The sequence below is a fragment of the Lathamus discolor genome, chromosome 14 (assembly GCF_037157495.1).
Source record: "Lathamus discolor isolate bLatDis1 chromosome 14, bLatDis1.hap1, whole genome shotgun sequence".
NCBI lineage: Eukaryota > Metazoa > Chordata > Aves > Psittaciformes > Psittacidae > Lathamus > Lathamus discolor.
Window position 1 is genome coordinate 6054393 of NC_088897.1, and position 17001 is coordinate 6071393.

Genomic DNA, 17001 nt, shown 5'->3' on the forward strand with positions numbered 1-17001 from the left:
TTTGAATCTCAATAAGGCATCTGTATTAAAAATAGCAGCGGGATCAACTAAAGATACAGCAGTTTTGGAGCAAAACGGTCCCGGCATCCCTGGTGCTGTTGGGCAGCGGGTTTCTGCCTGCTCCCTACCCCAGATGGGCACAGCAAGAGCCTGGTAAAACGCTTCTTGTCTAATGTTTAAAGACCTTCAAAGCATCTTAAGACAAGAAAACCCAGTGGTGCTTTGCTGTAGAGCATGGGGAGGGAGAGAGGACTGCATGGGCTGGGGAGCTGGGTGCAAGGCTGGGGCTACCCCAGGGGCACCCAACATGGGGCACAAGGCACCCCGCAGCCCTCAAACCACCCTTTAGCACAGCCCTTGCCAGAGGAAACCGAGGGGCTGCACGGCTGCAGCACAGCCCTTCATTAAAACCCCCGGCATGTCCTGGCCCTCGCTCATTCCAGTGAAAAGCATCCAGGGTATTAATTACCAGATCGGTGGATAACGCCGTTAAGTTTACTTTTGTGCTGCACAGACCCAGTGGGAATGTCAATGCCTCCTGCCCTTGGTGTGGTGCTGCAAGGGCACCCGCAGGTGGGCAGCACCACAGGGGCACTGAGACCCCCGGTCTGCACAGAACTGGTGTTCTTGGCTCATTCCCAGTATGGATGTGAGGGGATGGGTCCTGCCGTGGGGATGGGTTTGCTGGGCAGTGAGCTGGGGGGCCTAAAGCAGCCTGGGCAGGGGATGGGGGTGAGGAGCTTTGCCGGGGGGACAGCCCATGGGGAAGGTGCTCATGGGCAAAGCTGGATGCTCACTGTGAAATTGAGCATTGATTTCAGTGCTGGAGCTGTCACCTCAACTGCAGGTTTGGTTAAACATGGGTGAGCATCAGCCTGACCTTGGGCAGGGCTCAGGGGCAGCGGTCCCTTGTCCCCTGCTGGCTGGAGGAGGTGATGCTTTCAGCCAAAATTGCCCCAGAGATAACCCCAGTGCCTGCCTTCCTGTGCCAGTGAGTGGGATTTTCATGAATGGAGCTTCCCCATTCCCATTGGGATGCCTGAAGTCTGCAGAAAGGACACTAGGACCAAGGGCTGGGCTGTCGGACCTCTCCAGGGATGCTGCTGGTACCTGTCGCATCCTTCCTGCCCACACAGGTGCCTGAAGGATTCCCCATCCCTTGCAGTGATGACCCAAAACCAATCCTGGAGACGATGTCTGCTTAGGAAAGGGCCTTTCCTGCTACCGGGTGCCATGGAGCTGGGAAGGATGGGAAGGTCAGAAAGGGGAAATCTCCCTGCTCCGCTCCCCAGGATGCTGTCTGGAGGCTCCGGTTTGGGAGCACCTCACCTGGCTCCCATTAGCATGGAAATCACTCAAGGTTCACACGCAAGACAGCTGGAAAAGCATCTTATCTGTTGCACTGGAGCAAACTCCTTTCGCAGCGCAGCATTCCAAGGATGGCACAACTGCAGGCAGCTGGCACAAAAATAGATGTGTTCCATGCAGATAGGCAGAGTAAATACTCCCTGTAAGCCAGTGCTGTGCCCTGGCAGGGAATGGAGACAGAGGTGAGGGGTTTTGATCTTTCTACAAATACGTTTGGGACCAATAGATACCAGCCTGCGTTTTGCAGGGGATCCTTTACAGTTTCACTCAATAGCATGTATCTTGCAAGAGAATTAATAGTACCTTGGGCTGTTTCTGTGCATGGCTCTCCCCATAGTAGCTGGTTTGGGGACAGGATGGATTCTTTACTGTGAGGGTGCTGAGGCGCTGGCACAGGGTGCCCAGAGAAGCTGTGGCTGCTCCATCCCTGGCAGTGCTCAAGGCCAGGCTGGACACAGGGGCTTGGAGCAAGCTGCTCCAGTGGAAGGGGTCCCTGCCCGTGGCAGGGGTTGGAACTGGATGAGCTTTAAGGTCCCTTCCAACCCAAACCACTCTGAACACAGCTCCAAACCCATCCGTGCACACAAAGTGTTGTTCTTACAAGTGCAAGCAATGCCTTGACAAGCTCTTTTTCCCCCCCAACCCCCAGAGCCTCCCACCCGGGGCCACAGACCCAGGAACTTGCTCCTCTGGCCTTTTCCTTGTGTGGTTTTCATGTCTCGCAGCCCTGCTCCAGGTGATGCCCGCTCCCCGCACCCAGCCGCGAGGTGCCGCTTGCGGGGGGCTGCCAGAAACGTGCCACGCTTTGATCCATAATTTAAAACCATTTTGTTTTGCCTTGCTTGTTTTAACCAGCGATTTGCTGCGGCGGAGGAACACAAACCCCTTCAGGACGGAAGAACCCAACTCATTATTTCAATTACATCCCCCCCCACCCCGACCTTACCGAAACTTTTTTCCTCCTTCTCGCTTCTAAAGCAGCGGCTTTTCTGTCTTTGCCTCATTTTTATGATCTCCAATTCCACCGGGAGACAGCGGCAATCAGCACATCAGAGCAAGCAGCGGCTCCTGTGATGCCCAGCAGTCACTAATTAACAAATTAAAAAGAGAAATCTTCCTGCAGATAGGATTGTTCTCTGCCGATGTTGCCTTTTCTTTTGTCAGCGCTGTGACAAGGAACTTCTTTATTGCCGCAGATAGAGCAGATTAAACCACCCCTCTCGTGCTGTTCACTCCTTGCATGGGTTTGTGCCGCTTATTGTTTTGGCCCCCAAATAAAGTGTTTTGCCCCCACTTTTATACTGCTCTGTTGGGTTCCGGCACAGATGTGACAAAGTGTTTAAGCCATCGCATCATCCCCTGCCCGGACCAGGTATCCTTTAATAGAATCATAGAATAGTGAGGGCTGGAAAGGACATTAAGATAATCTGGTTCCAGCCCCCAAGCATCCTCAGAGGATGGGGGTTCAGGAGGGCTGAGAGGACCCAGTTCCAGTGGAACATCTGGAGAACATCTTGGATGCCACCAGATGTTCCAGCTCCCCCCTGAAACCCATAGTCCCATGTGGAGACGGCACCAAAGCAGAGGCTCTGCTGGGAGCAGCGGGGACTGAGCTCTCTGCTCACACATCAGTGACCAAAGGTGGCACCTGAGGGTCTTCAGCCTTAGTTTGGTTCATGGTCCCCAGCAGTGACCCCAAAGCCAGCCACAGGGCTGGCCCCATGGAGGGCGGGTTTGGGGAGCAGGAACAAGCACGAGCCTGACCTGAGCATGTCCACAGGCAGGACCCAAAACCTCTGCCCACCACGATGGGCACCCGGAGCACAGAGCAGCGGACACACGGACACGGGAGCTGGGTGTTGGATCAAAGCACGCTTTTTCCCCACTTCTTTCAGGCTGCACCGGTTTCCTGGGGCAGGGACCACGGTGCTGGGATGGCAGCGTCCTGTGGAGGTGATGGAGAGCCATGGGAAGAGCAGGACGGCAAAGCCTGCACAGAAACCCACAGCCCTGCTCCAGCAGCTCCCCCTTGTTCAGCTCCTCTGCTCAGGTGCCCTAACGCAATTAACGTTAGTGGGTGGGTTTTGGTGGGAGCTGATAGATAATTAGCCAAAAGCTGCCCTCATTTCCTTTGTCCACTTGAGACCTTCCATAGAGGAACAAATCTGCCCACAGAGCCCCATCCCCTTAAGTCCTTCATCTTTCATGGGGTTTGCTGGGACCCCCATGCAACCTGCACTACCAGCGCAATGGGTTTGCCAGGCCTGATGACACGGGGAGGGACGCAGCGGGGATGCCAGGTGTTTGCACGGGGCTTGGCAGGGCCAAGAAGGCCCTTTCCCATTCTTCCAGAAACTGGGAAAAAGTAGTGTTTTCTCTGAAAGCGGTTTCTCCTCCCCTGGCCCTGGAGCAGTGATAAATCATCACTTATTTAAAACAAATCCCAGCTAATGGAGCAGCTGCATAATGTGCGCTTCAAAAGCAAAGCCGTCAGCAGTTCCCAAACTTGGGAGGTTCAAACGCTGCCGAGTTATTGTTAATAGTTTTTCATTTGTTTGAATCTGCCATTCCTTCATTTGCAGCGAGGAACTCGGGAAATAACCGTTCCCTCTTCACAGCTCCGCTCTTCCCAATGGCAAGAGCAGCCTCGGCCTCCGTGCTACCAGGATGGGGACGGTGGCAGCGCCAGTGGGGCGGATGGGAGCTGCCAGTGCCTGGCTCTGGTGATGGGGAGCTCCGATTATGCCGGGATGGGCTGTGCTGGGACAAGCCGTGCTATGCGGTGCCATGCCAAGGCCAGGTATGCCAACCTGCGGTGTACCGAGTGGTGCTGTGCCGTGCTAAGCAGTGCAGTACCAGGCGGTGCCAAGCTGAGGCAAGCCAAGCCATCCAACCTGTGCCATGCCCAACAGGGCTGCGTTGAGCCGTGCCACGCCGGGCTGTGCCGTATCACGCCAAACCGAGCCAAGGACCGCAGTACACGGAGCCATAACTGTGCCAAACCGTGCCAAATCCAGCCACGCCAACACCGACAGGTGGCGATAGGTCCCCATTGCACCCCTACGAAGCCAACTGGGCCACCGCACCGGGGCCGTGCCGAGCCGCCGCCGGCCCTTACCGCTCGGTACGGACCGGCGCGGCCAGGGCTTGGCTGGAAAGGGCTCACACAGCTCCTCGCCCCCCCGCCTTGACCCCCCCCGTCCGGTTATCGGGCTGGCTAATCCCGTATGTAAATGGCAGCCAATGGATGGTGCCGTTGAGCGGGGCTGGGATTAGCGGCGGGGCGAATGGCTGGCACTTTTACTGGGATTACAGAACAAAGAGCTGCTCTCCCTCCTCCAGCTCCGGGTGGGTTGGTGGGGGGGGAGTTTCTTTCCTACCCCCACCCCCCTCCCGCTCCTTGTTCCTTCCCTTTAAGCCCCCACCGGGCCCCGCCCGGGAGGAGGGAAGCGGCGGGAGGCGGCTCCATCCCGGTTCCATCCCGGCTCTATCCCGGCCCCCGCCGCTCCGCGCAGCCTCGCCGGGGAGGGCAGGAGCGCCGCGCCCGAGCCGCCCGCGGTAAGGAAAAGTTTTGCCCCCCCCTTCCCCTCTCGTGTGTGTCCGTGTCCCGGCCCCCCCCCCCGCCCCCGGTACCAGCGCTGAGGGGTGGCGGTGGGGAGGGTTTGGGGGGTGCGGGCGTTGGGGGGTGCTGCGTGCGATGGGGCTTGGACGGGCGCAGGGGGCGGTAGGGTTAGGGGGTGGGATGAGGATTGGGGGTAATGGGGCTGGGGGGTGTGGTAGACCTGGGGGGTGCAGGGGGTGATGGGGCTGTTGGGGGAGCAGGGGGGCATTAAGGCTTGGGGGATGCTAGGGGGCAATAGGGCTGGGGGGGGGATATAGGGAGGCATTAGGGCTTGAGGGTTGCTGAGGAGTGGGGGGCAACAGAGCTGGGGCTGATGCTGGGCCCCTTAGGGCTGAGGGGATGCTGAAGGGCAATAGGGCTGGGGGGGAGGGATGATGCATTTATTAGGGCTGGAGGGGTACAGGGGGGCATTAGGGCTTGAGGGGGGGGGATGCAGAAGGGCAATAAAGCTGGGGGGGAGATGCTAGGGAGCGATAGGGCTTGAGGGGATGCTGGGTTTATTAGGGCTGGGGAGCTGAAGGTGGTAGTTAGGGCTTGAGGGATGCCGAAGGGTGATGGGACTTGGGGCAATAGAGCTGGGGGTGATGGCGGGGGCCATAGGGCTGGAGAGATGCTGGACTCGGTAGGGCTGAGGGTTGCAGGAGGGGATGTAAAGGCTTGAGGACTGATGAGGAGTGATAGGGCTGGGGGATGCAGGGGGCAACAGAGCTGGTACGGATGCTGGGCTCATTCTGGCTGTGGGGATGCAGAGTGCAATAGGGATACTGGGGGAGGGTAGTGCTGGTGGTGCAGGGGGGCACTAGGGCTGGGGATGCTGCAGGGCAGTAGGGCTGTCAGGGATGCTGGGGGATATTAGGGCTGGGGGGGATGTTGTGGAGCTGTAGGGCTTGGAGGAGATGCTGGGGATATTGGGGGGGTGTTGAGCTCTTTGGGACTGGGGCTGGCATTGGAGTTGCTGGGGAGGAATCCTGGGGGTGATGATGGGGCTTGGGGTTGGTGAGGTCCGTCAGGACTTGGGGGGGATGCCAGGAGGCAATAAGGCTGGGGGGGCTGTGAATGGTTGGGGGCAATAGGGGGGCCTGGGGTGGTGCATGGGGTGCAGGAGCAGTAGGGCCGGGCTGGCCCTTGGTGCCCATCACCGCAGTGGTGTCCCATATCCCAAAGGCAGCTCCAGGGCCGGCACCTGCCCTGTCTGTGTGTGGTGGTGCCAGGCAGGGATGGAAGCCGGGCGCAGGGCTCTGCTGGGGCTCGCCCCCTCTCCGGCACGGGGAGAGGCAGCAGCAGGGCTGGAAATAGCAACGCAGGGTTGAGCTGACGAAGCGCTCAGGGCTTCAGCTGTGCCGGGAGCCCGGCCTCGGCACCGCGGCCATGGCGTGGAGGGACGGGCGTCCTCTGCGGCTCCCTGGGGCTGCTGGGGGCAAGCGCGGGCTCCTTGGTGCGTGGTGATGGCCATGGTGGGGAGAAAGTTGCTCCCCAGGGAGCCAGTGCCCTTGTCCTTGCAGTGTGCGGGGCCGGACGTGGGCTTATCTGGGATAAGCTGTAAATGGGAGCGATCCTGTTGATGATCTCGCGCCGGAGCAAGCCTCGGTCCCGGCAGTGCTGTGGGTCCTGGGTGTTCGTGGTGGGCACCAGGTATGCCTGGGTGAGCTCCGGGAGGCATTGGTGCTGCTGAGCATCGCTGCAGAGCCGTGGTGTCGTGGGCGCTTTGGGGTTGCTGTTCAGCCTCCTGGCACATACATTGCCTATCGGCATCCTAGTTCTGGACATTGGAAGTGCCTGTGGGCGTCAGCACGGAGCCTGATGTGACGGGAGCCCCAGCTTTACGGTGTCCGCTCCCCACGCTGCTCCCACTGGGGTGGGAAGTGCTGCAGCTGGGGCGTAATCCCGTGGACACGAGCACCTTTAATCCTGCAGGTCCCAGGTCTCTGGTCCCCACCGGTGCTCCCAGACCTGCTCTCTGCGTCGCCCTCTGAGCCCAAGGAGTTTCCTGCTCCTGTGGAAACTGCAGCAGCTCTGAACTGAGCCTTAGTGATGGTGCCAGACCTGGCCCTGCTGTGGCTGAGGGGCTGGGGTGCCAATGGCTCCTCTGCTGCGGGTCCCCGCCACCATCGGGGTGATACTGAGCAGCCGGTCAGGTATCGGGGTCACATCTGAGCTGCTGCAGCACAGCGTGGCTGTGGTCACCCACGGGCCCCACACTCTTTGCCCCGCAGAGCTGGGGTCCCTGTGCCTGCTGGGGTCAGGGCACCTGCTTTGGGGCTGGGCTGCTGTTTTTCCCCTGCGCTGCTGCTGTCCGAGCTGGTGTTGCCTCTCAAGGGCATGGTTTTGGGATGTGAAACCGCTGGATGCGGGCAGTGGAAGGGGTCAGGCAGCTGCTCTTATGGGGTGGTTGCAGGAGGCAGGGGGTGATGAAGGGGGTACGTGCTGGTGGCCACCACCACCTCCTTCTGCTGTTCCTCCTGGAGGGCTCTCACGTGTTGGTGCAGGACGGGTCACTGTTCGTTCGGGTTTGCTAATGAGGAGCTGGGAGAGGAGGGAAGGAACTTGCTCAGGGATGTATTTAACAACCTGCCCTACCAGCCCAGGCAGGAGACGCGATGCCCTCCGCACATTCAGTGGGACCCTGTGTGGGGAAGGAGGTGCCAACAAGGGTGGACTTTGCGGCCAGCACAGAGTGGGGGGGGTTCTGTGTGTCCCACCTGGAATCACGACCTGAGCGATGCGCAGCTTCAGGGAAGGAGGAAGGAACAACAGAACCGCAGCCCCAAAAATCCCAGCCCAAAACAGCGACCTCTTGCTGCTGGAGCCAATGGGGGATTCCCATCTGCTGCTCCCGCAGGAAATAGCTCAGATTTTTTTCAGTAATTATCAATGCCCCGTACTTCCTTTGGGAATTCTGGCGGCTGCACCCTGGCAGCCAGGCTGGAGGAATGCGGAGGGACTCCAGTCGCGGCCAGGCTTGTCCCCAGCTGGTTGCCTGCCGTGGGGCTGACCCCTGGCATGGCTGCGGGGCTTGTTCCCAGCCTTGCCTGGTGGGTGATGGATGCGGTTGTTCCTTGTGCCGCCGGGATTCATCCGCAGATGCCTGCTGCGGGTGGATGTGGTGGGAGCTCATCGTGGAAGAAGAGGCGGGATGGGGACTGCAGCTCCCAGCGTGGCTGGGCTTGGGCAGATTTGGTGGGTAACAGTTTGGGGACGGGGATGAGTGAGCGGCTGTGTTGGTGCCTGTGCTCTCCTCTTGGTCTCTGGCCACATCTTACCTGCGTTGCACCTTGGTGGCAAGGAGGCACCTCCTCTGGGGCTTTGTGGGGAGCAGATGCTGAAGGCACATGGGGTGGGTTTGCCACCACCAGTAGCCTTCCTCTTGAGGACAAAGAGGAGAGGAAAGTACCTACTGGGAGCCCCTTCTAAGGATGGAGATACCCATCCAGGAGCTGAAGATGTGTTTATTGATTCATTTATTGGGAAGAGCCCAGCTGGAAGCTGTAGGGAAGGGGCTCTGGTGTCCATCGGGATGCTGTGCCCAAGCAGCAGGGCTGGGGGCAGAGAGCAGCAATGGCTGGAGGTTTGCTGGGGACCTGGTGGGTCTCTGCAGACTGGAGCAAGGCTTCCCAGGACCTTGCTCTGCCCCTTGCAGGCTGTCCCTTCACAGGACACGTTTGATTTGAGTCTCTTGAAGCACTGCCTTTGAAAAGAGCTCAGGAACCCTTTGCCTGGTCAGAAGCTGCAGGAGGCTCAGGGCTGAGTGGTGGCTGGGTCTACGTGGGCTTTAGGGGTTGGGGTTTGGGGTGTTTCTTAATTGCCATCTCAATGCATAGTGCATTCCCACCGGTTGAGTGTGCTTGGAGCCCAGGTGAGGCTGGGTGGGTGCTGAGCCCTGCTGTGTGGTGAGCCTGTGGTGCTGGAGCTGGGATGGGGGCTGCTGCAGAGGAATCACAGCATCGCACACTGGTCTGGGTTGGAAGGGACCTTAAAGCTCATCCTTCCACTAGACCAGGTCGCTTCAAGGCCAGGTTGGACAGAGCCTAGGGTGACCTGGTCTAGTGCAAGGTGTCCCTGCCCATGGCAGGGGGTTGGAGCTGGATGATCCTAAGGTCCAACCCAAACCAGTCTGCGCTTCTAGGACTCTAATTCCTTGAAGCAGCTGGGGCATCCCTTTTGTGGGAGTACCCCCGTGCCCCATCCTGGTCTGGGAGCTGCTGTCAGATGTCACCTTACGAACACTTTGGTGGCGATTTCCGAGGGACGTCCCTACAGTTTCAGCAAGGCTTTCCTATGGGGAGGATGCTGTGAAGAAAAGCGCTTGGTGCAGAATTCCCTCCTCGAGCAGGCTGTGCCGATGCGGGATTTACATTCCTGCGCGCAAACTGCTTCTGTTTCAATTCTCTGGCTTCGTGTTGCCTTGTCTTTGCTCCGTGTGGGTCTGGCTGGTTTAGGAAGAGAATTAACCTCAGTGGGATGAGCAGGGAACCAGTGAGGATCATTACTCTGCTGCTGCATGTGTCAGCATGGATGTCATCCCCCTCAGAGCTGATCTCCACCTCTTGTGCGAGGGATGAGGTGTCTGTCTTCATCTGTGGCACCACAGACCTCCTGAGCCCCGTGGGCAGAGTGCACCTGGGGAGCTCGGAGCGTGCTTTGGAGCATATATCCCACCGGAGATGTCCATGAGGAAAACGGGGCCAGGATGTTTTGGAACCTTTGTTATCTTTTGGAGCATTTCTTGCATGTTTTGGTGCTGTGTGATTGGTTGCTGCGGGGGGTTGTGTGTCCTGCTTAGCTGGGATGTTCCTAGAGGAGAAACCTCCCTCTGTAGTGGGTGGATGCAAGTGTTCAGGGCCAGGTTGGACGGGGCTTGGAGCAAGCTGCTCCAGTGGAAGGTGTCCCTGCCCATGGCAGGGGTTGGAGCTGGATGAGCTTTAAGGTCCCTTCTAACACAAACCATTGTATGGTATGCACGCTTCAGAAACGCATGGTGCCCAGGCCCTGGTGACCAGCAGCTTTATGGGGTTCGAAGTGGGCTGAAAAATCCCGTTACATGAGAAGAGGCATTCGGCAGAGAGGTTGGGGCTAAGCCCTATCCCTGGCTGAGGCAGGGGATGGATGAGTGGGATCCAGGACACAGATTGTGCCGGTGGTGAGGCCATTGAGGAGCGCTTGGCTTCCTTCTCCCTCACTGAAAATAGGAGGGGAAGAACTCTCAGAGCTTTCCCTTTGGTAACTGCCGGGTGGAAGAACACAGAGGTAGTCAGTGTGGCTTAGGGAAAAGTGATGAGCGGACAGGGAGTCCTCCGGAGCGAGGTGACACTGGGGAGATGAAACCATCACAGTGGGTGAAGATCTCCTTGGTTTTATGCAGTTGCTGTGTGAGAAGATGCTTCACCCATCCTTAAAAGATGATGTGCAGGGATGGGTCCATTTCCATACCCAGGTCTCAGCAGAGCTCACATCTTTACCTCCAGCTGCTTCTGCATGGACATGTCTCCTGCCTGAGAAACCAGACACTCCTTAATGCTTGCATGGGGTGACCTTGCCTTGGGACACTGGCCACTGGGTTGCTCATCTGGAATTCCAGCCTCGTGGCATCAAAGGTTGGCCCTGGGGCAGGAGGGACGGCTCCGGTGCTCACTCTGAGGATGGAGGTGGCTGCCTGGAGGTGGGCAGAGCCCTCCTGTGCCAACAGGCACAGATGAAAGGGTCAAACGCAGCCCTGCTTCTAATTAGCAGCAATCCTCGTGTCTGAAACTAAGCCCGGCCACTCTCTAAGGGCTGGGTGCCAGGGAGCACGTGTGGCACGTCGCATCGGTGGCTGCCCCGGGGCGGGCTGGTGAGGCAGGCGCTGCCAATGGGAAGGGCTGAAAGGTTTAGGATGAGGCTTGAGATGAGCACCGGGGGTGCTGGTCCCTACCCTGCTCAGGGTAGAGACCCCAGAGGGCAGAGGGACATGTGTGGCAAGGGTAGGGTTTTCCCTGGATGGATGATGCTGCTTAGAGCTTCCCAAAATGAACCTTAAAGGGTGGTTTGCATTCAGGGCTGGACCAGTGCTGAGCTCCAGGGAATGGGTATTTTGGCATATCTCCCCTAGTACTGGTGTGATGGGGCTATGACTCCTGCAGCTGGGCTTTGAGACCTACTTGAGGCTCCTGTCAAAGTCACACTCCTCCCCATCAGGTCAGTTTTCTGCTTGTGTCATTGCAGGTTAAGAGACAGGGATGGGAAAACCTGTAGGAAAGGCAGGATTACATCTCCCTAATTAGTAGGGGCCTGATTGTCATTTCTGCACAGCGCTCTGGTAGTGATTAAATATGTGGGAATTATCTTTATTATTTGTACTGCATTAGTATTTAGAAGGCTGGGACCCCATTTGCTGTGCATGCAGTGAATGACAGGCCTTGTCTGGGGGAATGCTGTCTCTGTCCTGGATGGGTAGATTTGGGCTTGAGCCCTGTGCACCTCTGGCATCACCCAGATTGTTACTACAGCTCTGCTCCCTGTCACTTAGAAGGATTTGAAGCATTGATTTGTACATCTTTGTTGCAGATGAGTCACATCTGGTTTAGTGTAGGGGGAAAAAATCAGTGTATTAACGTGACCTCTGAAACTGTGGTTTATAGATTGATTTACAATATATATATATATATATGGCACCTGGTTGTCAAAGCCCAGGAGTCGCCACCTTTAGATCTTCTCCCTTTCTTGTTGGAGGGCTACAATAAAGCAGTCTCGTTAGGTGAATGTGGTGATGTTACGATCCACCATCTGCTGAAGCGCTTCTGCGCGGTGCTGGTGGAGCAGAGGGGGCTGCTGCAGCGCTTCCCCCTGATCCTTCTCACCGGTATCCACCCTGGGTCCTGCATGTCCGGGGAGGAACAGGGGTGGTTGGTCCGGATGGAGAAGGGGCTTTTCCTTATGGTTTCCTCACTTTTAACCAGCCAGTTTCCTCCCTTTTTAACGGGGATGAGCTGTTGAACCCTTCCAGGATTTATTCCTATGGGAATGCAGTAGGGCGGTTGGGATGGTGGTAGGGTCATTGGCAAGTCGCCCAACAACTGTGTCACCACTTTGCCGAGCCATGGAGACCCTGATGTGTGTGGATGCTCTGGTCTGTAAGGACACCTCAAGATGCCCACAGGTCCCTGTGTCCCACAGCATCATCCTTGCTCTCACCCATGCAGTGGGATGACCCTGTCCCAGTGTCAGCAGGGACCCCCCCCCCCCCCGCATCCCCGTGGGTGCTGGAAGCCCTTTTGCAATCACTGGCAGGAATGTTCGCGCTTGGTCGGCAAAACATGTGAGGAACTTTGGTTGTTTAAAGTGCCTTTGGGGTTTTGGGCCTTAAATAAACATCCTGGTTGGGGTTTGGGTTGGAGGTTTTCATGCTGGGAAAAGCAGGCAGGGAGAAGGGAGCCGTGCCGGTGCCCCGAGTCTGCGTGCGCCTTCTGACAAGGTTATAAATTAGCTTCATTAGAGGAGAATCACTGAAAATTAATTGTTCTGCCCCCTTCAGGGGCATCACCAGGCTGTAATTTCATCTCATCCTTCTGGGGAAAACGCCTCGAACCCCCTGAAGTGAGATTACGGCCATTTACCCAGGGAGCTTGGTGGTTTTGTCCCCCCAGAATGCAAACACCCAGGTGAAGCTCTGCTGGGGGCTTGCGTTGATGGCAGGGGGTTAGTTGGGGTTTGCTGCAGGTTTCTGGCACAGGCTGTCCCCCTGCTACCGCTGCCCAACAGCATCCTTGGGAGATGCCCAGCTGGGGAGAGGAACGTCCTGGATGCTGGGACCCCGATCAAGCACGGCTCAAACCGAGCAGCCCCTGTGCTGTTAAACAGATCTGCGGCGAGAGCGGGCAGCAGCAACCTTTAACATTAAACATTTATTAAAACTGTTAGCGTTAGTGTCAGGGTGTATTTATTTATCTTATTTTAAGAGAGAGGGGAGAAGAAAAGACGTATGAGAGAGGTGAGCATGACCTGAGAGAGCAGTGACCCGGTGCGGTGCAACCGCAGCCCTCCCCGTGCTAGCGCCCAGAGCCAAAGACCTAGCTCTGGGATGGATGCAGCATCCGTGCCCTTCCCGTGGCTCCTTGCTGAGTCCCTGCAGGGAAGAGCAGGCAGCAGTGGGGCATCCTGGGCCTCTCAAATACTTATTGATCAGGTGGGTTATTCCCTTACAGGGAGTGGGAAGGAATGAGATCAGCCCCACATCTCTCCCATGTTGTCTTCCCGTAGCTGCCCGCCGGCTTTCCCCAAGCCGCCCCTTGGAGGATTATGAGCTCTCTTGAAAACCTCTTTGTTTCCCCATGTTTGCTGTTGTAATTTGTGTGCGATGCTGCCGTGTGTTGAAAAACAAGGTCTTTATCTCCGTGGGAATTACACCTGCAGAAATCCAGCCCTGTCGCTGCCTGTGCGCGAGGCTCTCCGTGATAAAAGCCGGCTCCAGCGCCGCCGCAGCGATGCAAAAGTTTCCTGTACTTTAGCTGTGGCAAGGGCGATGCTTTCCTCCCCTCCACACCTCTAGTGCACAAACCCCATCATCTTGAAGTCCTCTTTGAAAATAGGCTGCTTGGGTTGTGGCTTCATTGCTGGTTTATTTCTGTCTGCCCTAGCAGCATAGGTGTCGTTGAATGTTTCTTTTGGCTTCTACCGGATTTATTTTACATTTTCTGCATGTAAGATGCATATTTCCACACTCACTGACCTTCTGGAGCACTGTGGACCTGGTGTGGTGATGCTGATGGATGGAGCAGAGAGTGGGTGTCCCATGGGTGCCTGTGGGTGCTCCTGGAAAGGGCTATTTTAATGGCTGGGCTCGTGCCGGATTGCCATCATTGCACTAGAGCATGGGGGCATCCTTCATTATTTCAAACCTGATAATTAAAGATAACGTGGCGTTCTCTCTGCTGAGGATGCTCTGGGATGCTGGCTTTCCCATGTTATGGGGTCTTCATCCATACCTGGACCAGGGGGTGGGCTTTGCCATGGCATGTTCCCGGTTCCCCCTGGTTACTCTCTCCTGGTGGCTCCAAGCCCCCAAAAGCACAATGGCAGCAGCTGGGTTACATGCTGGCATCGCCTGGGTGAGGGCCAGGATGTGGTGCTGGGGTCCCCCTCTTCTTCCACCTCCCTATAACTCTGCTTTTGGTTAGGTCAGGCTTGAGGGGTGCCAGGCTGGGTCTGCACCCCTGTGTTTCCCTGCCTAGAAACCATCAACGATGCCTATGGAAAACCTTACAGCAAATGCCGTTGTTCTTAAGCCTGTGTGCTGAGGGGTTTTATGTCCTTTCTTTCCCCTCCTTCGCTAACCTGCTTTTCACCAGTGATGCTACAAAAGGCATTTAAGCCCAGAACCTTCCTTCTCAGTATTGATTTTGCTTTCTGCTGGAGTCTCTCTTTAGTGCCCTTGGTAGTTTGAGTAGCTGGAAGGATGCTGGGGAGAGCCAGGCTGCCTCTTTGGGGTGCTTCATGTCCCCGGCAGCAAGGTGATGAACACAGCGGCTGGGGGAGGCATCCATAGGGATGGAGCAGTACCTCTCCTTGGAGGTGCTGATATCCCACAGGTCGTGGTCTCAGGCTGTGAGGAGCGTTCCTTAAAGATGCCAGAGAGATGCGAGATCACACTCGGCACCCAGGGCAAGCCTCTTGTAGCACGGCTGGGGCGGTTTCTCCTCCGGGTCCCAGATCACCAGCCTCAGGCAGATGTTCAGGCACTTCCTCCCTTCTTGGGGAAAACCAGCATTTTGCTTTTAATGAGGTTTTTGGGTGCCATCCAGGTCAGCAGCTTTGCAGAGGACAAGGCAGGGTGGCTGAAATAAACCTGCCTATTTAAATATTTACCTGCCCACTATAAAGTAGCTCTGTGTTTACTCACTCCGTGGCTGTGTGCGGCATGAAGAGCCTTACCCAGAGCTCACCAGCTCTCCTGGCCTCAGCACCCTTGCTTGCCACCCAGTTAGGGAACTGATCAAGAGATTAACTCACAGTCTCAGGCTCCGTGGGTCCCGATGTGAATGCTTTGATCGCCGCTGAGCAGGGACGGATGCGGGTGAGCGCGCTGCTTCCCATCCTTCTGGCTGAAGCAAGAGGTAATGAGGGGGCTTTTGGTGCTGGGGTGGTTTGGTGTTTGAGTTTTGTGGTGTCTGAGTGTCTTGGCAGTGTTTGGGGTATGGGTCTGCTTGGTGGTATCCTGAATTGGGGTGATGGAGAGCCTGAGCCGGTCCCCAGCGGTGCAGCCCCTCATTTCCCGTTTCGTGGATGACCACATTGGAGGGTTCTGTTTTTCAACCTAGTGATCCCATGTGCAAAAAGTAAGCTGTGAGCCCAAAAGATAAGCTGTGTGCTCTCTGCCTTCCCCGTGACAAAGTGCTCTCCCTCTGCTTAGCCCCAAAAAGCTCTTTTTGTGATAGCCCTGGTATCACCTCTCCTAGAAGCATCACTGTCCCGAGTGGCATCAAGCCATCTTGCACACCCAAACCAGAACATAATCTGGTGTGTGTGGGTGCTGAGCCAGGCTTTCCCCAGCGGCAAGGAACTGGGGTGCCTTACAGCCACCTTGGCACCCCAGACCTGCCTTGGCTACCCGAGAGGCAGCAACTCCTGGATGTTGGGTACTTATTTCCCTGCCCTCGCACCTAAAACAGGCTCTGAATTTGGGACACCGCTTCTCTTGGTGCTTCATCGGGCACCAGAGCTGCCGATTAAGGGAAATGTGCCACGAGGCAGGTTTGCTTTGCAGGATTAAAAGCAAATAAATATTTATGTGCTATGCAAAGCAGGCCTGATAAGATATGCGTATCATTGGGAATTTGAAGCAGTTTCGGTTTGAGCCCGAGATGAAGGGGTGTGCGTGTCGGAGCGTTATGCGGGTTTAAAGGGATGTTTTTTCTAGTGCTGCACGAAAATAGAGAGGGAAAAACAAGGGGGTTTTTTTGCTTCTCGGGCTGCTCCGGTTTTGGGTTTCACCATCTCCCTGCATCCCTGTGTATTTAACTGCAGAGATGGAGAAGAGCCAGGGAGAGAGGGCAGCACAGGCAGCATTTCCTATGCAAATATAATGCTGGCCCCGTTCCTAATATTCGCTGTGTTTACACGTAAATGCAAACAACTGTTGACTTAGTTTCAATAGATAATGTGTTTCATAACACAATGGAAATGAGAATTAAGCTGGAATTTAGCAGGGGGAAACATGTGTTTCTGTGAGACCTCGGGCTCCCCCAGCCCCGTTCCTCTGTGCCGTGCTGCGGCCACGGCAGTGCTGGCACGGTGGGGACTCAGGGCTCGGTGTCCTTCTTGCTGATGCTGGGGACACCTCTGCTGACTGATTTCCCTTGCTAAACCACCTGAGATGGGCTGGGTGAGACCAGAGGGCAGGGCTGGCTGGCGGCAGGATGGGTGAGTTGAACTGGTCCACCGGCGAGAGGGCAGGGGGACTGGTGTCCCTCTAAGGTTACAGGGACCGGGGCTGATCCCGGGCCGGTTTTCCCCTGGGAATGAAGAGGCTCGTGTGCTTCAAGGGGGATCGAGGCATCAGGGGAAGGGAAATGCTGGCCCAGGCCATTGTGTCAGAGCCTGAGTGCTGTCATTTCCCTGGAGGGAGGAGGTGGCAGCAGCCAGGTCACCTTGTCCTGGAGTGACTCTGAGTGGAAGCATGTGGGAGAAGTGGGAGAAGACCTGGCTGTGCTTTAGGGCTGGATCCTGGCCAGCCCAGGGCAGTCCTCGCAGGGCTCCCTAGGGCCAGCCTGGCCCCTTTGAGTCAGGGCTCAAATCGCCATCTACCAGAGCTGCTCCTACCACCTCCACCCAGCCCTGCCGCCTTCCCCACCCCACCGCATCCCAAATCCTGCTGGGGCCTGAGGCTGCACCCAGCACCACCAGGGACCCCGCTGGGATGCTGCACTGCCCTTCCCAGGGGAAGGCACCGATGCACATGGGCAGCTCCCTGCAGCCCGGAGGAGCAGAGGCATCCCTGGGGAATCAGCAATTTGGGACCCATGGGTGTGTAATCGCTGTCT

General features: G+C 56.8%; 1 protein-coding gene across 3 annotated transcripts in view; it reads left to right on the top strand.

Annotated features, from left to right (window-relative positions):
• The first annotated feature begins 4698 nt into the window (after positions 1-4698).
• Positions 4699-17001, top strand: part of GTF2IRD1 (GTF2I repeat domain containing 1) — a 63868-nt gene continuing 51565 nt past the window's right edge. For all 3 annotated transcript variants that reach the window (XM_065694589.1, XM_065694590.1, XM_065694591.1), the window contains exon 1: positions 4699-4926. The gene's annotated coding sequence lies outside the window, so the exon portion shown is untranslated. The remainder of the gene's footprint in view (positions 4927-17001) is intronic.